Source organism: Desmodus rotundus, chromosome 2, assembly GCF_022682495.2.
Source record: "Desmodus rotundus isolate HL8 chromosome 2, HLdesRot8A.1, whole genome shotgun sequence".
Classification (NCBI taxonomy): Eukaryota; Metazoa; Chordata; class Mammalia; order Chiroptera; family Phyllostomidae; genus Desmodus; species Desmodus rotundus.
In genome coordinates this window covers 77,445,370-77,473,242 of record NC_071388.1, presented here as the reverse complement: position 1 = coordinate 77,473,242, position 27,873 = coordinate 77,445,370, and the positions used below count along the sequence as shown (strand labels likewise).

Genomic DNA, 27,873 nt, shown 5'->3' with positions numbered 1-27,873 from the left:
TTGTTGTTTCGCTTGGCAAACTTCAGTGCATCAGAATGACTTAAATGTATTTGCTTTTTCTCAACCAGTTTTATACTTTTTAATTCTTTGCCTAATATGTCCTTTTCAAAGACTCCCTTAGCCCCCCCTGAAACCACTAAAAATCCAGCTTTCCCTTCCTCCCACACCCCCACCCCAGTTTCTTAGTCACAAAATTAGAGTTTCTGATACTGAGAAGAGGAAGGAGCATAGAAATGCTTCCTTTGTTTCATTCAAGAGGGAAAAGGTACTCAAGAGAAAAATGATAACTATATATAACCAAGGCTTAGACGTCCAATTCCTCAAACAACGTTCATAAAACTTTGTGGGAAAAGACAAAGACTGGGAATGCTGATATAAGACTTTCATGAGTTGAGATTTTTTTGCCCTATCCCATCAAGACTCAGCCTTCTAAGAGCCCTTCTCCTCAGAAGTTTCCAAAAGCTTTCTTTCAGTAGCTGCTAAGAACGAAATCATTTTTTTCTAGAAAAAGGGAGAGGGCAGGAGACATGAAGTTTTTGTGAGTATGCAAAAACAATTAAAGCCTTTGTAATAATCCTAACCCGCATGTCTTTTTCCATATGAACAACTGCGGGTCTACTTCTGCCCCTCCCTGTATGTCTTCTTAAAAAAATTTTATAAGTCAGGGAACTTCAAATAGGGCACTTATACACCAAGAGTGTAATGTACTCCTCAGGGTGCATGCCACCATCCCAAGGGCACGTGGGCACAGGTAGTTTTAAAATCATTGTTTCTGGATCTTCGACTTCCTTTGATCTCTTTGCTAAAATGGAACCAACTGAAAACTTGCCTGCAGTCTGTATGACCTCCCTTTAATGATTGCTCTGTCCCATTTGTCAGAATGAAAGCATACCTCTCCCTCTTTCTAAATCATACTATGTGTATTGCCCCAGTGTATAAAATCCTCCTGGATATAAAGAGAACACTATAAATATTATTGTTGAAGTAGTGAACGACTTTAGTTTAAAATAATACATTCTTTTCCAAACTGACTTCCTTCTTTCCTTCCTCTCTCTGTCTCTTTTTTTGCTTTTAACAAAATTAAAGGAAGAATCTAATTTGTCAGGTTACAAATTGCTAGAAATAATTGTTGATGATCACAATGTGAATTTCAAAATATAAGAAGGAATTTAAAAGATTAAGGTACATTGTTGAAACAAAACTTTTCCAAATTCCAGGTACTTAGATATATTTGAACAAAAATTTTCAATATTTTCATCTATACAAGTTAAAAAATAGGGTCATGGAAATGTAAATCCAAACCACAATGAGGTATCACCTCACACCTGTTAGAATGGCTGTTATAAAAAAGACAAGAAATAACAACTGCTGGTGAGGATGTGGAGAAAAGGGAGCCCTTGTACATTGTTGGCAGGAATGTAAATTTGTGAAGTGCAGCCACTGTGGAAAACCATATGGAGGTTCCTCAAAAAATTAAAAGTGGAAGTACCATATGATACAGCAATTTCACTATGGGCATTAATCCAAAGACAATGAAAACATTAACTTCTAAAGATATATGCACCCCTATGTTCAAGGCAGCATTATTTAAAATGGCCAAGATATGGAAACAACCTAGGTGTTCATCAATGAATGAATGGATAAAGAAGATGTGATATATAATGGAATATTACTAAGCCATAAAAATTGAAATCTTGCCATTTATGACGTGTCTAGACTTTGAGGGCATTATACTAAGTGAAATAAGTATAATGGACAGAGAAAGACAAATATTATATGACCTCACTCATGTGTGAAATTTAAAAACAACAAAACCAAGCTTCTACGTACAGAAAACAGATTGCTGGTTCCCAGAGGCAGTAGGGTGGGGGGTGGGCAAAGTATGTAAAGGGAGTCAAAAGTAAAAACTTTAAGTTAATAAATGAATAAGTCATGGGGATATAGTGTACAACATGGTAACTATAGTTAATAACACTGCACTGCATATTTGAAAGTAGCTAGTAGAGTAGATCTTAAAAGTCCTCATCAAAAGAAAAAAAAATGGGACTTCCGGCCAAAACGAGGCATAGGTAGATACACTTTGCCTCCTTGCACAACGAAAAGAAGGACAACAAATTAAAAACAAAAAATAACCAGAACTGCCAGAAAATTTAACTGTATGGAAGTCCAACAACCAAGGAGTTAAAGAAGAAACAGATTGGTTCATCCAGACTGGTAGCAGGGGTGGAGACGGGCAACCTGGGTAGAGAGGACTCGCATCAAGGCAGTGGCTAGAGGATCAGGGTGGGGGAGGCGGCAGTTGGTCAATTGAGGGAGGAGGTGGCTGGTGGACCAGGCAGTACCATGTGTGTATGGATAAACCCAGAGGAACAACTGGGGAGTGAGACAGACCACACAGCCCAGAGTTCCAGCGTGGGGGAAAAAAAAGCCTCAAAACCTCTGACTGTAAAATTCTGTGGAGGTTGTGGTGGTGGGAGAAACTCCCAGCCTCACAGGAGAGCTCATTGGAGAGATCCACAGGGTCCTAGAATGTACACAAACCCACCCACCTGGGAATCAGCACCAGAAGGGCCCAATTTGCTTGTGGGTAGTGAGGGAAGTGATTGAAAGTCTGCAGAGAGCTGAGCAAGTGGCACTGTCCTCTCTCTGACCCCTCCCCCACATAGAGCACCACAACATAGCCAAGTGGGTTGCCCCACCCTGGTGAATAACTAAGGCTCCACCCCTTACAACATAACAGGTATGCTGAGACCAAGAAATATGGCCCAAATGAAAGAACACATCAAAACTCCAGAAACAGAACTAAGAGATGAAAAGATAGCCAACCTATCAGATGCAGAGTTCAAAACAGTGGTAATCAGGATGTTCATAGAAATGATTGAGTATGGGCACAAAATAGAGGAAGAAGTAAAGGCTATGAAAAGTGAAATAAAGAAAAATATACAGGAACCAACTGTGAAGGGAAGAAAACCTGGACTCAAATCAATGATTTGGAACAGAAGGAAGAAATAAACATTCAACCAGAACAGAATGAAGAAACAAGAATTCAGAAAAATGAGGAGAGGCTGAGGAACCTCTGGAACAACTTTAAACACCCTAACATCCAAATCATAGGGGTGTCAGAAGGAGAAGAAGAAGAGCAAGAAATTGAAAACTTATTTGAAAAAATAATGGAGAACTTCCCTAATCTAGCAAAGGAAATAGACTTCTAGGAAGTCTAGGAAGCTCAGAGAGTCCCAAAGAAATTGGACCCAAGGAGGAACACACCAAGACACATCATAATTACATTACCCAGGATTTAGGAGGAGAGAATCTTAAAAGCAGCAAGAAGAAATGAGAGAGTTACCTACAAAAGAGTTCCCATAAGACTATCACCTCATTTCTCAAAAGAAACCTTGCAGGCAAGAAGGGGCTAGAAAGAAGTATTCCAAGACATGAAAGGCAAGGACTTACATCCAAGATGACTCTATCCAGCAAAGCTATCATTTAGAATGGAAGGGCAGATAAAGTGCTTCCCAGATAACGTCAAGTTAAAGGAGTTCATCATCACTAAGCCCTTATTATATGAAATGTTGAAGGGACTTATCTAAGAAAAAGAAGATCAAAACTATGAACAGTAAAATGACAACAATCTTAAACCTGTCAACAACTGAACCTAAAAACAAACTAAGCAAACAACTAGAACAGGGAACTTATATGTATGACCCATGGACGTGAACTAAGGTGGGAGGGAATGCTGGTGGGAGGAGGGGTGCAGGTGGAGGGGAATAAAGGGGAGAAAAAAAATGGGACAACTGTAATAGCATAACAAATAAAATATAATTTAAAAAATAAAAAAAAGAAAAAAGAAAGAAAAAATGTTTTTGTTACCATGAATGTGATGGGTGATTATTATATCATATACTTGAAACTAATACTATGTTAATTATACCTCAATAAAAAAATAAAATTTTAAAAAAGATTTAATTTTTTTTTATAGAGGGGAAGGGAGGGAGAGAAACATCAAAGTGTGGTTTCCTCTTGCGTGCCCCCAACTGGGGACCCGACCCATATACCAGGCCTATGCACTGACTGGGAATCAAACCCCCAACCCTTTGGTTCGCAGGCCAGCACTCAATCCACTGAGCTATACCAGCCAGGGCAAAAATATAAAAATTTTCAAGAGTAAAAATTAGTAATAGAATTTATGGTTGATCTGGTTTCATTGCAGTGATGAGTAATATTCATATACAGATAAAAGAAATAATTGGAGATAATGTACCATTGCTTCATTAAGATTTACATTGTCAATACAATTTTGGTAATAATTTTAATAAGTATTTATCAACATTTATATGAGTTATGTTTTGCTCCATTTATAATAGTTATAAAAGCATTAAAAATTATTTTCAATGTGTATACATATATCGTTGCAAAGAATTATGATGGGGTGATAAAATTCTAGGAAGGAATTAAAATGGAAATACAAGTTCAAAGAAAACAATGAATGAGATAAAATTTCAGATTTTTAAAGAGCAGATTATTTGTGTATTTAAAAATGCATAATGTGGGTGTTTAGATTCAGTGGATACATTAAAACCAGGAACATAGGTTTTATTTTTTATTATCAATATTTAAGTAATTAAAAGCTTTATGATAAAAAAATTGTAGATGTCTACTTAACTATGTTGAAAGAGTACATAGATTTTCAAAATTCTTTTAGACGGTATATACGCCACAGAATCCTTTTTGAGAAATAGATGAGTGTAAATAAATTTGAATATCAACAAATGTGGGACAGCTCACTGTGCATCAAAAGAGCCCTCAGGCAAGAACACGTGCTTTCAGGCGTTGCTAAAACTGCATTTCATAGCAGGCCCTGTGCTCAGTGTTCTTGGGATTCTTAATTTAAGATTTATCCTTTCCAATCTCATGAAGAGTTATGCTTCTGAAATGATACATTAGTTATATGCCGTTAGCTGTATTTTATTACCAAAGGAGTTTGCAAATTTTCATGAGTTTCTATCCAAAGTTACACTGCATTTTCTTAAAATAATAACTAGATAGCTTTTATTAAATGTCTATTATTTTCCAGACCAATGGTTCTTCTGAGAAATTGTTATAAATGTAAATGGTCATACCTCAAACCTATTGAATACAAAACTCTGGGCGTGGGGCAACCCAGGTGATTCAGACGTATGCCAAAGGAGATAATATTTACAAAACATCTGGTATGGGGTCTTGAACACAGCAGGCATTTAATAAAAACTAGCTGCTATTACTTTTTCAATATATAATTCACTCTAGCTCCTTGAAAGATGTTTTCTAGTTAATTCTGTATTCTTGGAAGAAATAGTTCTATGTGTTTAATTATTCACAAGATATAATGACTTAGTGTGTTTAACATCAAATTCATTGTCTTCTACCCAAAACAGATTTCTCCCTCCAACTTTCCCATTTCTACGACTGGCAAAAATACGTATATAAATCTCTGAGCATTTCAGCCTGAAAAGTCCCCAGTGAAAGAACATACTGGGTAATGCCTTGTGCCCATAAGCCTGGACATATTTCTTCAACTAGCTGCTTTAGAATGTGAAATTCTCCCCCTCAGTGTCACTTTACTGAGTTAAGAAATTGCATCCACAAGTCTTAAGTTAAAACTTCCATCTCTTTGCTGCAGAAGACATTCATTAATGTGAAAGAATATCAGGAATTCAGAGTAACTTGAATTCACCTGGCAGACCCCTCAGGGTCTTGTGTTATTGCTGCTGCTGCTGCTGCTGCTGACAGTGATGAGGACAGCCATGCTTTCCTGTAAGGAGGAGCTGAGCAAGGTGTGCAGCACCTGGGACAAGAAGACTGCTGTGTGCCACTTACAGAGGGGCTGTGCTTTCACAGACATTCTGGAGCCACATTTAGAACATCCCAGAGGAGTATGTATCACAGGTCCAAAACAGAGTCAGGGAGACTATGCCAGCAGCTTGCCCGAATTCACAAGCCCGGAGAGTAGCAGGGCTTTACTTCCAGATCAGGCCTCTACACACACCCGAGAGGCCATGTCCCACTTTGCCTTGCTCTAGAGAACCGTAGGTGAAAACAGACTTCACCCATCTCGTAACTGGACTTGGCATCAGGCCCAATCAGTCGCCAAATCCACTCATTTTTTTCTTTGGATTTCTTTCCATTCCCATTGCCATTCCTCAAGTTCTAGAACTTGCTACAGAGATTCTAGATCTAATTTCAACCTACATCCATGCTTATTTTGTCTTTGTAAAACTCTATTTTCATCAGTTTACAATTTTACAATTTTTTTTGTACTGTCTTATGGCAAAAGTAGTTTAACTTCAGTGACTCATAATCACTTGGGTAGCATGTTTAATACAGATTCCCAAGCCCTGTTTTCCTGGGTTCTGGTTTCGGTGATCTGGGGTGGTGCTCGTGGATCTGAATTTTGATCGCCTCCACCCAGGCGGTAGTGACCAGGTCTTCCTGGCCTAAAACCACGTCCCAAGAAGCATTGCCTGTCAGTGCATTACTGTACAGCCAAACTCAGTTTGTCATTTAAAGTGCTCCAAAATTTGGTTTATCGTACCTGCCACATCCTTGTATGATAAAGAGTAAATGTTGGCAGAGCTTTGGCTCTGTGTAATATGAACTGAAAAAGTGAGCTTCTATGTATATATTTCAGAGGATACCATTTGAACACAGAAGTCTAACTTAAATCAAAACATCCAGAAGCATATGTATCTCAAAAGTATTATTTCCCTTTGGGCGGGACAGCACACAAGAAACCAGAATGAGGAAGGGCAACAGCACCAAAGTGTGGCCCCTGAAATATGAGCAACTTCTCCACACAGAGGACCACGATTTTGCTGTGAGACTTGGATTTGGAGGTGAGCATTTTCTTTATAAAGCTCTTATGTCACAATCCATTGTACTGTCAAAATGCAGTTGAAAATTTAAAGCAATAAAGACCCAAACACAGTTAAGGCCATTAATTAAAAAAAGAAAGAAAAACCTTTTACAATGATATTCTCTTGAATGAGAACAATTGATACTTTATTTTGTCTTTATGCATTGTAAATTGACCAAAAATGAGAACTATCTTTAACAAATATCCATACCATTTACTAATTGTAAATAGTCTATGTTCAATAAATAGTGAATGGATATATCCTACCTATATACCAACATATTTCAACTAAAAATTATAGCCCTGGCTGGTATGGCTCAGTGGATTGAGCATGGGCTGTGAACCAAAGGGTCACCAGTTCAATTCCCAATCAGGGCACATGCCTGAGTTGCAGGCCAGGTCCTCAGCGGGGGCCATGTGAGAGGCAACAACACATTGATGTTTCTCTCCCTCTCTTTCTCCCTCCCATCCCCTCTCTCTAAATAAATAAATAAATAGAATCTTTATAAAAATTATAAATTGAATTACATGATGAAATTTATAAAACCTTATTGAATATACTCATAAGCTGGAACACCAGGCTATCATGGAAGAACTGGTATGCCAGATGCCTGGCTTCCTTCTTAACAACTATGCTGAGATTTTTTCTTTTGATCCCTTTTAGTAAGGAAGACTGATCTAAATGTTGGCATGCCAGGCAGTGTGCACTCCCTCATTCCACCCTCCCAGTGAGTGACCCTAGCAAGTAGACACTGTCATAGTCCCTGATGTTCCAGTGCAGAAACTGGGGCTTAGAGAGGTTAAGAGATTTGCTCAAGGCCACAGAAAAAGCAGTAGTTGGTGGAACAAGATGCAGTGGCAGGTGAGGAGTGCAGAAGAAGGCCACAGATGAGAAGTACATACTTGGAACAAAGTCTTTCCTCCCCTCAGGTTGTTTCACGTGCGCATCGCTCAGAGTGCCACATTTGCCAGACATACAGAGGATGTGGTGAAATCAGCCCTTTAAATGGAACCCTCCACCCCACTGCTAAATCTGCCCGGACTCGTCTGTCCATGGCCTAAGTCTCCCACTCCACAATTTTCAGAATATATAGATGTGTGGATAGAAGAAAAGTGAATGTGCAGGTGAGAAGGCAGGATCCTCCAGCAGTGGGACTGGTTCAGCTGCTGCTTTTCTTTTTAGATTTTATTTATTGAATTTTAGAGAGAGGGGAAGGGAAAGAAAAAGAGAGGGAGAGAAACACTGATGTGTGAAATCGTTGCCTCTCACTTGCCCCCAACTGGGGACCTGGCCCAAAACCCAGGCATGTGCCCCGGTTGGGAACTGAATCAGGCACATTTCAGTTCCCAGGCTGGTGCCCAATCCACAGATCCACACCAGCCAGGGCCAGGTTCAGCCTTTTGATATATGACTAATACTTCAAGTACTCAGGTTGGGGTGGGAGGACTTGATACTCACTATGTTGTGGTGAAATAAAAAATTATGTCAGATAACTAGTTGTTATGTTGAAGGTTATTTGTTGTATTTAATTTCCTGGAATCCATTAGGTTGCAATTTTGAAGGTCTGGCTTTGATTTTATTAGATTAGTGACTCAAACTTCAGTGAGCATCAGAATCACATGGGGCATTCTTAACACACAGATTACTGGGCCCCATGCCCCCAAATTTAAATTCACTAGATCTGAGCGGGGCCCAAAATTTGCATTTGTAATAAATTCCTAGATGATGCTGCTCCTGGTGGTGGTGGCCTGAGAACAGTATGTGATAACTACTGCATTAGATTATTAGCAATGGATTAAATCTTGGGGAGTTTAATTTTTGTATTTATAGAGATTTTCTCACAGTTATTGAATCTAATTTAAGACTTTAAAAAGCCTTGAAATTAATCAGGTTTGCAGATGTGTCTGTTTTTTACTTATAATACTATTTCTCTCTCTTCTTTTTTTTAAGACCCCTACTTCTCAAATGTGTCATCCTTACCTCAGTTCTCCTAAATATGCCTGGCTTAACAACCATTCTCAGTAGATCCTTTTCTTTCCCCCAACCAAATTTTCCCAACATTTGGATAATATACGCTACAACTATCACACAGGTGTTCTGTACCTTGTCTCTGTGAGTCTATAAAAAGTATCTAAACTCTTTCCCCTACTACCATTTAGTTGGTGAAAACCTTATGATCAAGTTGCCCAGCTATGGGTCTTTTCAGCCACAAGGGGCGCCAATCTCACAGGAATGGCTTGGAACTGGCATCTCCAGCAGCAGTTGGAAGCTCAAAATAACACACAGACTCTCTTCAACACCAACTCCCAAAGCCGCCCTAGTTCCTGTTGGGCTAGGTTCCTCAATTAAATAAATCCCTATCCCAGAGGAAAAGGTTTCTGTGGGTCTGTTTTACACCATTGAAAAAAAGATGGAGAGAGAAATAATTGTCCTTGAATTTGGACCTTGAAACAAAAACACACTAGAAAGGCTTTGTCACTCAAAGTAGTTCAAGGACCAGCAGCAGAACCACCTGGGAGTCGGTCAGAAATGTAGAAACTCAGGTCCCACCCGAGGCTTTCTGAATAAAAACCTTCGCTTCAACGAGATCCCCAGGTGATGTGAATACATTTTACGATTTAAGAAACACTGCTGCAGATTAACAAGTGCCCTCTGCTCTTATTTTAGAACATTTATGCCTTCATTCTCCTTTCCTATCACCTCCATTCTCCAGAAAAACATGACATTGACCTTAGTTGCCAATTATCTTGATGGGCTACAGATACATGTAAAGTTTTTTTTGTGTGAGAATGCTTTTTTTAAAGAATACATATTCCCGCCCCTGAGGCTACTTTGTAGGGTTATTGAAAATGCAATTAAAATGTGCTATTCGGTAGTAGGTGGCTAATAATCCCACGATTAAGAAATTTTTCTGACAATCACGGCCTGGGGCTAACTGGTGTCTGAATGGCCTGTGTGTCCAGAAAACCCACACGTGCAGCAGACGTGTGGGAGCGGTGACTCCGTGAAATGTTCTCCTTAATCTTCTCTTGCCTTGGTCCGAACAGCTTCTTACAGCAGTGACCCATTTCTCAGCTCTCTCAAGGCTGCCTTCCTGAAGAAATGAGATGGCAGGATATAAAAGACAAGCTTTAATTTATCTTTTCTTTCCTTATACTTGTCCATAGCTCAAACGCATGCACATACTTTTTTCCTCTTGAGCTAAATGTAACTTCAGCACTTCTCTTGCCTTAATGTGTTTTCCTAATTAGCTTTAACATTAAAACCAGCTGCCGCCGCAGTGCTTTTTACTTGTATAAAGCGTGAGAAGATTAATTGGCTCATTATGTGGAAATAGGAGGGTATAAATTTAGGAGAGTTTTTTGTTTAACTTGGGTTATAAATTGTGGCTCATTTTCCTTATTTATGTTTTCCCTACCCTTTGCACATCTCCCATAACTAAGGGTTTTCCTGTTTTAGTTCTACAGATGAAGATTTCTTTGTTCTTTTTTTAAAAAGTGAAATCAATTCAGCATCTAGATACTGGCTACGGAGTCAAGACAAAAGCTGAAGTTGTAAAAGCTGCGTGTGTAGTCAGGACGACTGGGCTGGAGCTGGAGGACCTGACGAGGTCCCTGCCTTAATCAGCTTTACACGTCAGGCAGGGTCTCTGACCCCTCGTTAATGGCTGTAACGAGAACATGAGATAGTAGATTGCATAATGTATTTTAAATGCAGTATACACATCAGACATGTAACTTTCCTTGTTCCAGTATGCATACGAACCAGATTGATATATTTAAAAAGGACTATAAATGTGTGTGCTACTACCTAGTTAGTGATCCTGGTAGAACAACACCATAATCTTAATGGTTAATATTTAATTTTTACTATATTTCAAATGTTTTCTGTGTAGAGTTAATACTATTTATGAAATAGTTACTATTAATGCTGTTACATGTATATTACTGATCCCATAGGTCCTGAATAAGTTGCTTAGGGTATTCGAATGGAATAGGTGAAAGATGTGACGGGCACTCTTTGGTTTAGTCTCCCAGCGGCCCTATTAGGTAGGGACTGTATGTTTATTTCCCCTCTTTTACAGAGGAGCAAACTAAGAATGTAAGGGATTTGCAGTTAGGCTTTTACTCAGATTTATATGGCTACAAATTCCAGTGTTTTTTTTAACCTGTGTGCTTCATTGCTACCTTCTCTCTGGGACTCAGTGCTTCGTCTGTAAAAACAATAAGCATTAGAGCATTTATCCAGCTCCAAAATCCTATGATTCTGCATCTTGCTTTTACATGCCCCTCACCCTCCATTCTGTCTTCAAGAATGTCAGGGTACAGTATTGATTTCTAGAGCCAAGAACACTGACACAAGACTGACACAAACATGGAGCTCAAAGGATAAAGAAAAATGAGGTCAAATGACGTCAAAGGCAAACACTTTACTTGCAAATAGAAGAGTTCATCCCCACAGGAACAGTATAAATGAGAGGAAAGAAGGAATTTAAGATGTTTCCAGGACCCCATTACTGATGGACAAGCCATGTTTTTACCCCACTTCAGACCAGCCTTTGAACCACCCTGAGGGCTCAGTGCTTGTCCAACATGGCACAAATGTGTCGTTCTATGGTGGCTTTATAGGAATGTCCCCAGACTTGCAGGTAGTTATCAGCAACTAGGATATACTTAAAAGTCACAAGATCCTAAATCCAAGTTGTTCTCTAGGATATACTTAAAAGTCACAAGATCCTAAATCCAGGTTGTCATAAAATATGTGTTATTAGAAGCTCTGTATCATTTTTCCAGTGAGAAGTGGACTGATTATCTAAATGTTTGAGTGTAGGATTGGGAATACATTTCTAGGGACAGGTTCACATTTTTGCCAAATTGCAGTTGCATTAACATTTATTTAGTGTCATTTACGGAGCACCAATTAAGTTCACTTCTGTGTTATTTCCAATCCTCATATGAGTCTCCAAAGTGATACTACAACTTGGGTTGAATAGGTGAAAAGCTAAGCTTAGAGATGTTACTTACCCTAGATCAATATGAGTGGTGGAGCTGGGTTCAAACTCTAGTCTGAGACTCTAATGCCAGGATTTTGTTCAGGATATTCTGCTGCCTCTCCAAGACCTTTCCACACCTTTCATTCCCTTGGAGTAATGGAATTAAGGGGAAGATTTACTCATACTGAAAGGCTAAGTGGAGCCATGGATGAGATATTTGTGTGAATTTTTATGTTGCTATCTCTACTAATTAAGGAGAAAGGCAAACAGAAAACATCAGAGCTGAATCCTATAAAGAAACAATGCCGAGTTGTTCCCAAGTTAATGCTTAATCATAATTATTATTAAACAATATTACTATTTTAAGTATATTTTATTGATTATGCTATTACAGTTGTCCCTTTCTTTCTCCCCTTTATTTTCCTCTGCCTTGCACCCTCTTCCCACCAGCATCACCTGTGGCTTAGTCCATGTCCATGGTCGTACATGTAAGTTCTTCGGCTTCTACATTTCCTATACTATTCTTAACTCCCCCTGTCTATTTTGTACCTACCAAATTATGTTTCTTATTCCCTGTACCTTTCCCCCCACTCTCTTCCCTCCTCTCTGATACCCTCCATTTGATCTCCATTTCTGTGATTCTGTTCCTGTTCTAATTATTTGCTTAGTTTCTTATTTGTTTTTGTTTTTTAGGTTCAATTGTTGATAGTTGTTTGTCGTCATTTTACTGTTCATAGTTTTGATCTTCTTCTTTTTATTAGATAAGTCCCTTTAACATTTTATATAATAAGGGCTTGGTGATGATGAACTCCTTTAACTTGATCTTATCTGAGAAGCACTTTATCTGCCCTTCCATCCTAAATGAAAGCTTTGCTGGATAGAGCAATCTTGGATGTAGGTCCTTGCGTTTCATGACTTCAAATACTTCTTTCCAGCCCCTTCTTGCCTGTAAGGTCTCTTTTGAGAAATCAGCTGACAGTCTTATGGGAACTCCTTTGTAGGTAACTGTGTCTTTTTCTCTTGCTGTTTCTAAGACTCTCTCCTTCTCTTTAATCTTGGGTAATGTAATTATGATATGCCTTGGTGTGTCCCTCCTTGGGTCCAGCTTCTTTGGGACTCTCCGAGCTTCCTGGACTTCCTGGAAGTCTGTTTCCTTTGCCAGATTAGGGAAGTTCTCCTTCATTATTTGTTCCAATAAGTTTTCAATTTCTTGCTCTTCCTCTTCTCCTTCTGGTACCCCTATAACTCAGATGTTGGAATGTTTAAAGATGTCCTGGAGGTTCCTCAGGCTCTCCTCATTTTTTTGAATTCTTGTTTCTTCATTCTTTTCTGGTTGGATGTTTCTTTCTTCCTTCTGGTCCACACTGTTGAGTTCCAGTTTCTTTCCCATGGCTATTGGTTCCCTGTACATTTTCCTTTGTTTCTCTTAGCATAGCCTTAATTTTTTTCATCTAATTTGCAACCAAATTCAACCAATTCTGTGAGCTTCCTGATTACCAGTGTTTTGAACTGTGCATCTGATAGGTTGGCTATCTCTTTGTCACTTAGTTGTATTTTTGATGGAATTTTGATCTGTCCTTTCATTTGAGCCATTTTTTTTGTCTTGGCATGTCTGTTACATAAAGGGGTGGACCCTTAGGTGTTCACCAGGGTGGATTAACGCTGGTCACTGTGCTGTGACCTGTACGTGGGGAGGGGCTGAGAGGGAGCAATGGCGCTTCCTCCACTTTCTGCTAGTTTTCAGTCACTCCCTCCTCTACTCACATTCTAATTGGGCCTTTCTGGTGCTGATTCCCGTGTAGGTGGGCTTGTGCATGCTCTAGGCCCCTGTGGGTCTCTCCAATGAACTCTCCTGTGAGGCTGGGAGTTTCTCCTCCTGCTGCCTCAACCCCCACAGGTGTTTTCAATCAGTGGTTTGAGGCTTTATTTCCCCGTGCTGGAACTCTGGGTTGCCCTGTCTGTCGCCCAGTCCACCTGCTGCTGCCTGGCCGGTCAGCTGCAGCTTTGCCCGCCCCATTCCACAATCCGCCGCCTCGCTGGGTCCACCAGCCCCTACCCGTGGGTCCTCTCTGCCCTGCTGCCAGTCTCCGCCCCTCCTGCCAGTCTGGATGAATGTTTCTTCTTTATCTCCTTGGTTGTCAGACTTCCATACAATTTGATTTTCTGTCAGTTCTGGTTGTTTTTTGTTTTTAAATTGTTGTTGTCCTTCTTTTGGTTGTTTGAGGAGGCACAGTATGTCTACCTATGCCTCCATTTTGGCCGGTAGTCCAGATTTTTTTTTTTAAGATTTCATTTATTTATTTTTTTAGAGAGGAGGGAGGGAAAAAGAGGAGAGAAACATCAATGCGTGGTTGATTCTCATACACTGTCTACTGGGGACCTGGTCCTCAACCCAGGCATGTGCCCTGACTGGGAACTGAACCAGTGACCCTTGGTTCTCAGGTCAGCACTCAATCCACTGAGCCACACCAGCCAGGGGCAGCCAGAAGTTGTGAGGCTTTGGTTTCCTGCACCAAAGCTTGGGTTGTGTTGTCTGTCTTGCCCCCCAGTTGTTCCTCTTGGCTTATCTGCTGGCGACTGTGCGACTGCCTGGGCTGGTCTGCCTCCTTGCCGTGCATCCTCTCCCCCCAGGCTATCCATCTCTGCCCCTTCTACTGGTCTGGATGAATGTTTCTTCTTTAACTCCTTGGTTGTTGGACTTCCGTACAGTTTGATTTTCTGGCAGTTCTGGGTGGTTTTTTTTGTTTTTAAATTTGTTGTTGTCCTTCTTTTGGTTGTGGGAGTAAGCAAAGCATATGTATCTATGCCTCCATCTTGGCTGGAAGTTCATTAACAATATTATTTACAGAATTGTCATTATTAATGTGGAAAATAATTGATCCAATATGGTAGGAAGTAGCTGGTGGTTAAGATGCAAGTAAGGTACTCCTGAAAGCTGAAGCAGAAACATATTCAAGTAACAAGCCCCATGCCTGACCAGCTGCAAGGAATGATATGGAGGGTACAGACTTATGGAAGAGAAAAGGGAAGCTGTGTTGATAAAGTGAAGGTAACATGAGCTAATTAATGGGGAAGTCACAGATGTGGACAGAGACCAGCAAGGCATATATTGTTTTATAATGTCTTGTGCATTTAAAAGACAATAATTAGGTGCTTTATTGAATTATGCACTCCATGTCACACACACAAAGCACATCCAGACATTAAATGACCTTCAGTAAGGAAGCTTTTCTGACCTCACTCTTCGAAATCCCAGAATCTTAACTGAAATAGTCACCTGGTATCTATCAAGGCAAGATTTCTATTTTCCACAATAGTTGGAAGTGTTTTTTTAAACTTGAGACTGTACAGAGACAAAAAAAAATTAATTGAGAATTGGTCACTATGGAAAGAAAATATATGAAGACTATGTGTATAAATATATACATTATTTTAACATATATATGCATTGAATTTCATACACAATACAAAATAGTGAAGTTATTAACATCAGCATCCCTTCACACAGGAACTGGTGAAACCCCTCATGAGGTGTAACAAGGAAATGCCTTGGTCTCAACCTGGACTGGATTCTCTTCCATCATCATTCAGATTCTTTGGGTCCATGAAGCTGATTCTGAGACTCAGCTGCCAACAAAGCTCAGGAGTTCTCTGTCTGAAGTTGCTCCAATTCTGACTTTCAGTATATTCTCATCAAATGCATTTCTCAGAATGTTTGATTCATCCCAAATGCAGGCTGTGATTACTGATGATCTGGGAAGGGCCATTTCTGAATGTGTGGTGTTCCTGTGCATCACTGTACTGTCGTCATTCTTCCGCCTATTGCCAAGCACTGCCCAGGTGAAAGAGGCTGATTTTTTAGCAGAGGAATAGAGGCTTCCAGATTTTTAGAGGCATGAACTCTATGACATCTCCATTTCCTGACTATAAAATATAACCATTAACCATAAAGAATAAAGAATTCTACATACTATTAGACAATGTTGTCAAAGTGTTGTTCTTTTTCAAATCACTACCAATTACAAAAAACCCAAAACAAAAAAACTGGAAATATCACTTTTGTACTATAAGTATACTATAAGAAGGAAAATATTTAATGGTTCTCAAGCAAATGTGTAATGATTATTGGCACATTTATTTATACATGTGCCTTTACTATTATAATTGAATGTATAATAATATATCAGTAGGTAATGGAGGAATGTGTTGTTAAAAAGCTTGGAAATATATTTGCAACATTACTCTCTCTCTGCTTTGAATGTTTGCCAAGCAGTTTTAATAACTTCTCAGTGTATTACTTGTTCTTTCTGAAGGTCTCCAGTGCCAGTGGGAATAGACATCCAGATTGAAAGCGTTGACAGCATTTCAGAAGTTAACATGGTAAGTTTCTCCATGGGATATTGGTCTTTTCTGAAGGGATAGAGACTCAATAATGCCAAAAACTCACTGACGTTTTGACAGATTCCTTTAATTATGTATGTTGTTTATTTTTCCCTACTTTGCTTAATAGAGTTATGGTTGTTTTACAGTCTTTTTGGCCTTGAATCCAATTCCTATCCCTTTCCTACCCTTCTCTTTTCCTTCTAATGGTTTGTAGTGTTGGAGTGCTGTAAGACAACATGATATATTTAGTTATGTAACACGAACCAGGAACAATTGTGCAAGGAGAAAGAATGATCATCATATATAGGAAATAAGAAATCACAACCAAGGATCCTTACCCATAAAATGGTAAACAGTGAAACCACACTTGATGGATTGCTTTCAAATGTTTCAATTAATATAAAAAAATGCAGACAACTGTAATTGAACAACAATAAATAAATGTTTAATTTAAAAAATGTAAAAAAAATATCAACTTTGATTATCTGTAGACAACCAATAGCAGAAGACAAAGGATTTTTTTTTTTTTAATTCATGGGAACTAAAAATTTAAATTAAGAAAATTTGGTCTATTCCCTTATACTTTCTAGAAAAGACTGCCATTATTTTAGTTTGCAGTGGAATATCTGTATTTTCATGGAGTATTTTTTGCAAACACTGTCCCTAAAACATCAAATTGATCAGCTGTTATGATCTTCCTTTCAGCCTTTTTGTCTTCTTTGTCATTTTGTATGTCTTGCTTTTTTTAAAAAGAGATTTTATTTTATTTATTTTTAGAAAGAAAGGAAGGGAGGGAGAAAGAGAGGTAGAGAAACATCAATCTGTTGCTTCTTGCATGTGCCCCGACCAGGGACCAAACCAGCAACCCAGGCATGTGCCCTGACCAGGCATTGACCCGACAACCTTTAGCTTTGTGGGATAACACCCAGCCAACTGAGCCATATTAGGCAGGACTGCCTTGCTTTTTTGTTTCCTCTTCCTTTTCCCTTAATATGTTTTTTTTTTTAAATCATTTTAGCTATTTTTAAGTTTTAATGTTCCCTACCATAATTTTTCAATTTTATTTTCTCTACTTCTTAGAGCTACCTCCCTTGTCTACCTAATCACCACAGCCGTTTTTAATTTAAGTAATTTTATGGTTTTTTAGGATTTTACTTTAAAAAATAATGTTTATTACATAGCTAACTTATATGCACAAGCATATACATTATTTGTTTGAAGATACATTTCTTTTTACGTACTACTATTCTGTTAATTCATTACTTTCTCAGAACTTTGTGAAGCCCATTTTAGTATATTTTTTATGCCTAATAAAGAGTGCTTTATAGTTTGAAATTTCAATGTCTATTTCCTTGTTCTTACCTAAATGATGCATATTCTTATATGTGAGTTACTCTTTCCATTTAATTTTGTTCTCTTCAGTTGTGCGGTCTTTCCTATCATCTCCCGTGGTTGCATTTCTTTTCTTTCCTATCAGTGCTATGCTACGTGCAACTGTTAATGACAAGGGCCCTCACTGGTAAGATGCAGCTTTGAGTATGTTTTGTTTGTGGCTTTGGTTTCAATTTTGGACTTGGTTTTGATGCTTTGTTCCTACCTTCCCACAAAGTATTAAACAACTTACTTGTGAATGCCTTCAAATGGGGCTGTGCCCTTTCATTTGCCCGGCACCCAGGCCTGGCTTTTCTCTTAAACTCATCCTGCTTTGTGCACTGATGTTGCCCACCTGGTCCGGGCAGCCATTTGAGGTGGCAACCCTTAGCCAAATGCTTCTTGTTCTTCATTTTCTACTTTATGTATAGAAGCTTGATTTTTTTTTGGGGGGGGGGGCTGTAAAAATAAAATCAGAGAGTACCTCTTCCAAGAATAGGGAGGATTTAAACTTTTGGGTTGGCCAAAAAAGTCCTTTACATTTTTTCCAGACAACAGCTCTAGTAGTGCTTAGTTGTCTTTAACTTCATTTGAAATAATTTTGTTAGGTTGTATCGTGACACCTGTCATATCAGTGTGTGTGAATTTTTAAAAAACCATCAAAATTGGTATATATTTGTGCAGCCATTTTAATATTGAAGATAGAAGAAGGTATGCAACATTTTCAGTGTATTATGCTTTATTATTTCAGGAAAGTTAAAAATGCGACTGAAACACACAAAAAATTGTGCAGTATATGAAGAAGATGCTGTGACAGATTGAATGTGTTGAAAGTGGTTTGTGAACTTTCTTGGTACTGTTGACATTTTGTCCAAATAATTCTCTGCTGTGGGGCTGTCTTATGCATTGGAAGATGTTTAGCAGCACCTCTGGCCTCTACCCACTAGAAGCCAATAGCAGGAAATAGCCAATGTACTCAAAGTATCCAAATCAATAAAGTTATTGGTGAAAAATATGTCTTTTATCTTACAGAAAAAACTAAATGGACTTTTTGGTGAACCCAATACTTTCATTTCCTTGCATCTGGAAAGACTTAGTTTGTTGTTTATTCAATTTAGTCATTTCATATACTTTGTTATACATATGTTATACATTCATATACATATGCATTAATCCTTGCATTTCATTCCCCTTTCTGGAATCTTTTATACGTGTGTTCTTGTGAAATTTTCAAAAGTTGCTTTGGGACAGTTTTTGGAATAAAAGTATTTTTGATGTGTAAACTGTAGCTTATATATAGTGTTTTTCTTAGAATTAAGCTTTGAAATTTAGATTTTATATACCGTTTTGTAATATACAAATATACAATTAAAGATAAATATGTAAGAAGAAAAAAAAAGACAGGAAAAGAGCAAAGTAGGGATTTCTTAAGGAAGCAGGACCTAGAAATTATAAATTACTTACACTGGAGGGTCAAATAATCGTTTCATATGTATCTTAAGTAACATTTTCATTTATAGTGATTCCTCCAACTAGTTATTGTTATCCAAATGCTAACTGAATGAAAACAATCACTGGATATGAAAAATTCCAGCTGGGTCTAAAAGTCTTCTAAGAGCTGTTAAATCTTGTGTCAATCTTTACCAAATATCCTTCCAGTCCTTATCATTACCTAATTTAATACTTATTTCAGTTCAATATCAAGCCTTAAGCGAAACTTCTTCCCTTTTAACTGCCCTACGCCTAATGGGAACAGCACCAGTCATACTCACTACTCACCATGCCTCGTTTAGGAAATGTCAGCTCTTCCTGCCCAAACACAGCTTTCGCCAGCGTTTCCTCGGGACTCTTGTGCTCCAGGAACATTCTCTCATTTCCCCTCTCTGGGGTTAATCGGGATCATCCCTGAATGACCCAATCTGCACAAAAATTCACATTGTCTTCATTCTGCTGGCCCCCAAATTGAACCTCATTCTTCTCCTCTAAGTAAGGTCAGCTCTGGTACTCCCTATCAGCTAAAACTGGACTAGGTTGTGCATGCTGAATTTCAAAAGGCTTTCTCATTATCAGTGACCACTGGTGTTGGCTTCTTTAGCTTCTCATTTATCATCTTCCCACCCTCTCTCGTCCCACACTGAGTTCACTTTCAATCCCTGTGAGTTTTGTCCTGCTCTTCTTCCAACATGCTGTTCTGCCTTCTTCTCCTGAGAGTTCCAAATAATGGTGACTTCGATGTATCACTGATGTGCCCAGTGCCCGCCATTTGACTTTATAGGTTCAGAGTTTGCCCAGTGGCCTTCAGATCAGGTTGAGCATCCGATTCTATACATATGCTTATTAAAGCAATCCAGGCAGTAAGTAACCCACACAATTCCCTGCAGAGTAGTGATATGGTAATGAATGAGTCATTCTGTTTATTCACTTGCATCCTAATCCAAAATTACACATATTGATACTCTTAGGTTAAACCAGGGAAATAATACAATGGTACCTCTATTCTGAACCTTTAAAAAGCAAAATAGCTCATAATTATTTGGTCACTTATTTGTAGCTTACTGAGTGAGACTTGTCCTTTGCTTGCTTAATGTCAAAGTTCTATTGTGTTAATTCAAGAAAATGTTAAGTATTATTGGGAAATACATGATACTAAAACATAAACAGTTGTGAAAAGTGAAACATTGTCATTGTCCACACCCAATGACTTGGATGAAGCTTGGAGAGTTTCTATTCAAACAAACAAAATATTAAATGCAGCATGTGAGAGCCAAACAAAACTCAAATTACTAACTCAATTTTTTTCGGTTAACATGATGTTAATATAGCTTTTCCCCTCATCCTTACCTCCTTACCTAGAGTGCACATTAACAATTCAAATGCGTAAGCCATACTGAGAACTCACTTCTAGAGAACGTGCCATTTTAACAAATTCACAGGTGATTCTTTGCATACCTGAATTTGAGAACCACCATTTTGTCGTACTTACTTTCTGTCTCTCTGGCATAGGAAAATCATTGCCTCTGTCCCAGGACCTCTGACAGCTTCTGTCCACTAATAGCTCTAATAACTGCTGTGTCCAGGTTTTTGTGGGACTGTGGTTTATTCAATTTGGGGGGTAGGGGAATATGGTTCTTTAACAAAAATAATAAAATATATAGATACAAAATCAGTTATAAAAGTGAATATTGCCCTGGCCAGGTGTCATAGTTGGTTGGAGCATTGTCCCATGCACTGGAAGCTCATGGGTTCGATTCCCAATCAGGGCACATACCTAGGTTGCAGGTTGGATCCCTGGTCAAGGCTCGTACGGGAGGCAACCTATCGATGTTTCTCTCTTTCTCTCCCTTCCTCTCTCTCTCTAAAATTAATAAACATATCCTTGGGTGAGGATTTCTTAAAAAGGGAATATTTATTCACAATGAAGAAATAAATAAAAATAAAATGGTAGAGCATGGACTTTTAGGTCCTTTTCTTCTGGGATCTCCTTAGATGATGTACCACCGTGCTTATGTAGAAATGCTTCCCAGTTATAACTGGCTTCCATTCCCCAACTTGAATTCTCCACACTTCCCAGAAACTCTCAACATTCACTGGAGTTCAGGTGAGGGAGAGGCTCTGTAACTGGAGCTTTATCCTGAATCTATATGAATATAGAAGATAAGCCATTCACTGCCAGGCCCTTAATGCCCATGGCTATCAGCCTGGATTAATGGTGTAGAGTGGTCACCCTGAGCCATATTCCTACTGCCTTTGACCTGCCTCTTTTTCTCTCTGCCTAGGGCTTTACAATGACTTTTTATCTCAGGCATTACTGGAAAGATGAAAGGCTCTCTTTTCCTAGCACAACAAGCAAAAGCACGACTTTTGATCATAGATTGATCAAAAAGATTTGGGTGTCTTGACATCTTTTTTTGTCCATTCTCAAAGATCCCTCATCCCTGACACGACTGTGGAGAACAGCATGCTGCGCATACACCCCGATGGAAACATCCTCTTTAGTCTCAGGTGAGGAGGGCCGTCTGCCGCCCTTGGCGTCCTGTACCCTGGCCGTCTACAGGAAAGCTGGTCTCACTTCACACTAGACTCACAATATTGCTGTTTGCATAGTGATGTTGGAAATTGGGAGACAAGCAAAAGATGTGAGTTTTTCTCCTCACCAACACCACCCCATCCCTGCACGCCACTAAGCAGTCTTGGAATCTTGGATTAGCTCAATCCTTTTCTTAACTGTCTCCTTTACTTCTCATGGGAAGGTATAGTCATCATGCAAGTTCCTGCTAATTTCCTTATTTCCTTTTTCATGTTTTTTATTCAAAACATTAGTTCCGCCCTGGCTGATGTGGCTCTGTTTCTCTGAGTGTCATCCTGTGAACCAAAAGGCTGGGGTTCGATTCCTGGTCAGGGCACATACCTAGGTTGCAGGTTTGATCCTCGTCAGGGCGTGTACAGGAGATGGCTGGTCAGTGTTTCCCTCTCTTTCTTCCTACTTCTCTCTCCAGAATCAATAAGCATATTTAAAAAAAAAATTAGTTCTGACACTATGCTGTAACAGTCTTCCATTTTTAATGTACCACATGTCATTTTAGCTTAATAAGTCCTCAATAGCTTATCATAGGTAATTCTAAAAATGTTTGGCAAATTTAAGTAATTTAATTTTTTTCATGTCTTAGAAATCCTAAAAAGATACTGAAGTAAGCTTAAAAAGTGGCTCGCTCCTAATCCCTGGAATCTATCAAGTTTACTCAATGTGGCAGAAAAAGGACCTTTGCAGATGTAATTAAGGTAAGAAATTTGAGATAAGGAAATTATCCTGGATTATCTGGTTGGGACCTTACTGCAACCATAAGTATCCTTATAAGGAAAAAGCAGAGGAACAGTCCAGGTAATGTGACCACGAAGACAGATTGTAGTGAGGCAGCCACCAGCCCAGGAAAGCTGCCAGAACTGTAAAAGGCAAGGGCTGAATTTTCCCCCTAGAGCCTCTGGAGGGAGCAGGGTCTTTCTGACAGGTTGATTTTAGATTTCTGGCCTCCAGAACTGTGGGATGATAGTTTCTGTTGTTTTAAACCATCAAGTTTGTGGTGATTTGTTACAGTGCCATAGGAAACTAATACAGATTCTTTTCGTTCATTAAAAGCATGTTGTTCACTTAAGTACAAAGATGCTATTGTCAGACATTTCATAAAGGCTGTCAATGTTTTTTAAAAATGCAATTAAAAGAAAGTAAGACTTTCAATAGTACTTTAAATCAGGAGTAAAGTAGGATTCTAATAAGTACTGGAGTCAAGCTTCACTAGGAATCAACTGTTTTAAATTAATTACTTTGATGAAGGGACGTCCATTAAAGAATTAACTCAGTTGATTGTCCAGAGCCTGCACATTCTAAACAAAGATGGCTCTGGCCCAGCTCCTGGGAGGTAACCTCCAAGCCCTTGGAATATCCTATCTGATAAGAGTGGCTTTGGCCCAGCCCCCACCATGAGCCACACCAGATTGTCTATGTGATTTATGATAGGGGCTTTGAGCCACATGTGATGACTCTGGAGGAGCTGGAGACTAAAGCCAGCCAAACCTATGTGACCAGCCCTCAATTAATTCTCTGGATCCCAGGGCTCAGTACCTTCCCTGGTTGGCAATATTCCCTGTGTGCTGTTGCACTGCATTGCTGGGAGAATTAGCTCCACCATAGACTAGGACAAGTAGAAGCTTGCTCCTGTTCTGTCCCGGACCCTGCTCTGTGCATTTTTGCATTGTTGATTTTAATCTATATCCTTTCATTGCAGATAAACTGTGACATCTAATATAACAGCTTTGAATAGTCTGTGAGTTTCTAGCTAATCATTGAACTTGAGAGGGGGAAATCCCTGAACACAGGAGGACTCAGAATTATTGTTGGCATAGCTATTCCAGCTGAACAGAAGCCAATCCAAGCCCAGAGCCTGGTCACCTGGTTCCAGGCTCGGTTCTGATACCATGTATTGACAAAATACTTTTCTTGACCAAACTCACTCAGGCTTCTGAGCTCTTTCCTGACCCTCACTTTTGAGCTGTTTGTTTGTGTCTGCTAAGGCAAGTTAGGTAGAATCCCCCATCCTCAATGTCTGACCACCCTTCCTATCTGATTGGTTCCTCATCCTCCAGGTAATGTCTGCTCACTCAGGCCTGCCTTCAGCAAGAATCCCTTTAGCCGGACTCTCCCTTCACCCCTGGTATTTTGTCTGAGTAACTTTCTACCCACTGACCCCTATCCTGCTCCGTGGCTATAAATGCCCACTGTTTGTGTGTGTATTTGGAGTTGTGCCCAATCTCTCTCCCTTATTAAAAACCCATTATTGTGGTCCACCCCTCAGTAAAGTTTTCCTTGCCACTCTTTAACAAATGTTGTGAATAATGTTTTTTTCTTTTTAAAAAAAAACAGCACCCACCTAAACTTCTTGGTTAATTTATTCACAATTCTTAGTTAATGTGTACGAAAAAGAAGGTTGACTCAAAGACTTCAGAGGTCTCTTCCCACTTTAAAGTACTAGGAATATGCCAAAGTAAGGATTTTGGTGTGACACTAAGTCATCCTGACACCTCCCTGGCACATTTTGCTAGGTGACTATCCACCCCGTGGAAGATGAAATAGCTCCACTTCTCTGATCAACTCGAGGGCTCCACGGGTAGGAGCAGCTGTTGCCTTTGTTTTTGCAGACTCACTGAGAGGCTGTTATGAACCTCTGATCTGCTGGTGTGGGTACTAGAGTCTCTACTTTGAGGTAGGATCATAGTACCGCAGCCTCTGCCTGAGGCCAGGAAAATGTAGGAGAATATAAAATTCGAAAAAACAGCCCTTATCACTATGCAAGCCTTTTAACTTAATAGCACCTGAATTATGCATTGTGCACATAAATCTGTAACTGAAAATGCTCTGGGCTTTTTCCTCACTCCAGGGAAGAGAATTTCCTCAGGTAAACTTTTTTTGTGAGAGAAACCTTTACCCATAGGTTTTGATTACCACCATCCCAGCCCTTTATTATTAGAAACTAGGTTTGCATTTTCCAAAAAGCAGAAGATATTTAAATCTATTTAAAAGTATTTTCACTTTGAGGTGTATTTTTTGGAAGACTTTGGAGCCAGAAAATATAGAGTGAGCTGGCCAGGAAATGGTGAGATCAGAAGCAATTATTAGAGTAGGAATTCATCCATTAACTGTGTGTAAAGCAAATCATCCACCTTCCTGGGTTTGTTTCCTTAGTTATTTGGATAGAACATGGTAACACCTGCTTTGAATTATTCTTCAAATGCACACAAAACAAGCAAGCAGTAAGAGAGCTTCAGTATTGCATGCTTATTTGGCTAAATGATCTGTATGTTTCTTTTTCTTATTCTTGTTATAGGATAACTGTTTCTGCCATTTGCTTTCTGGATGTCAGCAGGTTTCCTCTTGACACTCAGAACTGTCCCCTGCACTGGAAAGCTGTAAGTCTCACGCCGCATGGACTGCACACATGGTCTGAGCCTACCACCACAAACTGGCACGTGAATCAGGCCGGAACAACGCAGCTTGCCTACCCCTCTCTAGCACACTTCCCAGTGGACTGCCATGTGAGACTGGGAGTTTCTCCCACCACAACAACCCCCGCCATCGTCCACAGTCAGCTCTGAGTCTCGGTTTCACCTTCAGCCAGCCCCACCTGCCCAGTCCACCGCCTCACCTCAGCTTTTCTGAGAGGGCTAGGCCCACGTGGTCCACCACCTTACTTGTCTGGTTGCTCCAGTTGATTTTTTCTTTAATTTCTTGCTTGGTGGAGTTCCATGCAGTTTGATTTTCTGGTGCTTCTGGTTGTTTATTGATTTTAGATTGGTTGTTATCCTCCTCTTAGCTATGTGAGAAAGTGAAGGGTTTCTACTTATACTTCCATGTGGTCTGGAACTTCCAATATACATATTTTTAATCAGTGTTTTTAAAACTTAGTCTTGAATTATATCAATATTCAAAAAAATACATGTGATGCATCATGATACATTTAAAAGTATAATTTATAGCTTTTTCCATTATGATGAAATAACTTTGTCACATAAATTAAAAATAGGACTTCCAGTCAAGATGAAGGCATAGGTAAACACGGCTTGCCTCCTCGCACAACTACAGCAAAAATTACAACTAGACCACAAAAGAAATATCACCCAGAAATGTCAGAAAATTGAGGTGTATGGAAGGCTGACAACCAAGGATTTAAAGAAGTCACATTCATCCAGATGTGTAGGAAGGGCTGAGATGCGGAGACGGAGACATGCAGAGAGACATAGAGAGGTGGAAAGGTGCAGAGAGGTGAGGAGACATGGAACAGGTGGTCCACATCCACACATTGTGGATAAAATTGGGAGGGATACCTCGGGAGCAAGGGATCCCCACCCCAGACCAGACTACTCAGCGCAGGTTTCCAGTGCCAGGAAGTTAAGTCCACATAGCTTCTAGCTGTAAAACCCAGTAGAGGTTGGGGGTGCAGAAGAAACCATGGGATTCACAGGAGGCTCCTTTTAAAGAGCCCACGATGGACTTAGGACTTATACAGACCCACTTCCCATGGGATTCAGCACCAGGGCAATAGCTGGAAGGGCACCAGTGCCATATGGGGAAAAATTGAGGTGACTGGCTTTAGGGTGAGTGCCTAGAGATGGCATCCTCCCAAAGCTCCAGAGGGCAGGCAGCAGCATTGGCCCTTCCCCGAGCCCTCCCCAACACAGAAGCACAGAGCAGTGACATGAGTTGCTCTGCCCTGACGATTACCTAAGGCTCCGCCCAATACAACTTACAGATGTGCTTTTCTACAATGGGCCATGCCTCTAAGACAGTCAAAGCAGCTCTACCCAATAAAACAGAAACAATACAGGGAGGCTGCCAAAATGAGGAGACAAAGAAACATGGCCCAAATGAAAGAATGGAACGAAACTCAAGAAAAAGAACTAAGCAAAATGTAGATAAACAACCTATCAGATGCAAAGTTCACAACACTGGTTATTAAGATGCTCCAGGAACTCACTGGGTACTTTAACAGCATAAAAAAGACCCAGGCAGAAATGAAGGTTACATTAAGTGAAATAAGAAAAATCTACAGGGAACAAATGGTGGAGGGGATGAAGCCAAGAATCAAATCAACGATTTGGAACATAGGAAGAAAAAAAGCATTCGATCAGAACAGGAAGAAGAAAAAAGAATTCAAATAAACAAAGAGAGGCAAGGAGTCTCTGGGACAACTTCAAGAGGTCCAACATTTGCATCATAGGGGTACAAGAACGAGAAGAAAAAGAGCAAGAAATTGAAAACTTATTGTAAAAATAATGAAAGAAAACTTCCCTAATTTGGTGAAGGAAATAGACATGCAAGTTCAGGAAGCACAGAGAGTCCCAAGCAAGATGGACACAAAGAGGCCCACTCCAAGACACATCATAATTAAAATGCCAAAGGTTAAAGATAAAGAGAGACTCTCAAAAGCAGCAAGAGAAAAGCAGATAGTTACCTACAAAGAAGTTCCCATAGACTGTCAGCTGATTTCTCAAAATAAAATTTGCAGACTAGAAGGGACTGGCAAGTATTCAAAGGGATGAAAAGCAGGGACCTACAACCTAGATTACTCTGTCCAGCATAGCTATCATTTAGAATTGAAGGATAGATAAAGTACTTCCCAGACAAGATAAAGCTAAAGGAGTTCATTATCACCAAGCCATTATTATATGAAATGTTAAAGGGAATTATATAAGAAAAAGATCAAAACTATGAACATTAAAATGACAATAAATTCATAGCAATCAACAACTGAACCTAAAAAACAAAGTAAGCAAACAAGCAGAACAGAAACAGAATCAGAATCATCGATATGGAGATTATTTGGAGGGTTATTAGTTGGGAGGGGAAAGTGGGAGAATGGAGGAAAGGGTACAGGGATTAAGAAGCATAATTGGTAGGTACAAAATAGGGGGAAGTTAAGAATAGTATAGGAAATGGAGAAGTCAAAGAACTTATAGGCATGACCCATGGACATGAACTAAGGGGGGGATTGCTGAAGAGAATGGGGGTACTTGGTGGAGGGGGTCAAATGGGGAAAAACTGGGACAACTGTAATAGCATAAGCAATAAAATATATTTATACATAGGACTTTCCAATGTTTGATGCTATTAAAATGTGATAAGTATGAAGCATAGAAATCCAATAGTATTATTTCCTGCACATAATGTAAACATATAATAACAAC

The 27,873-nt window shown here is 39.4% G+C and overlaps 1 non-coding gene across 3 annotated transcripts in view; it reads left to right on the top strand.

The window, feature by feature from the left end:
• LOC112302586 (gamma-aminobutyric acid type A receptor subunit rho3) overlaps window positions 1-27,654 on the top strand; it is a 44,478-nt gene extending 16,824 nt beyond the window's left edge. For 2 of the 3 annotated variants that reach the window (XR_011650868.1, XR_011650866.1), the window contains 6 exons: window positions 5,660-5,912; window positions 6,668-6,872; window positions 16,200-16,266; window positions 21,565-21,642; window positions 22,308-22,419; window positions 25,017-27,654. This is a non-coding gene — a transcript (gamma-aminobutyric acid type A receptor subunit rho3). The remainder of the gene's footprint in view (window positions 1-5,659; window positions 5,913-6,667; window positions 6,873-16,199; window positions 16,267-21,564; window positions 21,643-22,307; window positions 22,420-25,016) is intronic. The other variant, XR_011650867.1, reaches the window with a different exon arrangement.
• Window positions 27,655-27,873: the final 219 nt, after the last annotated feature.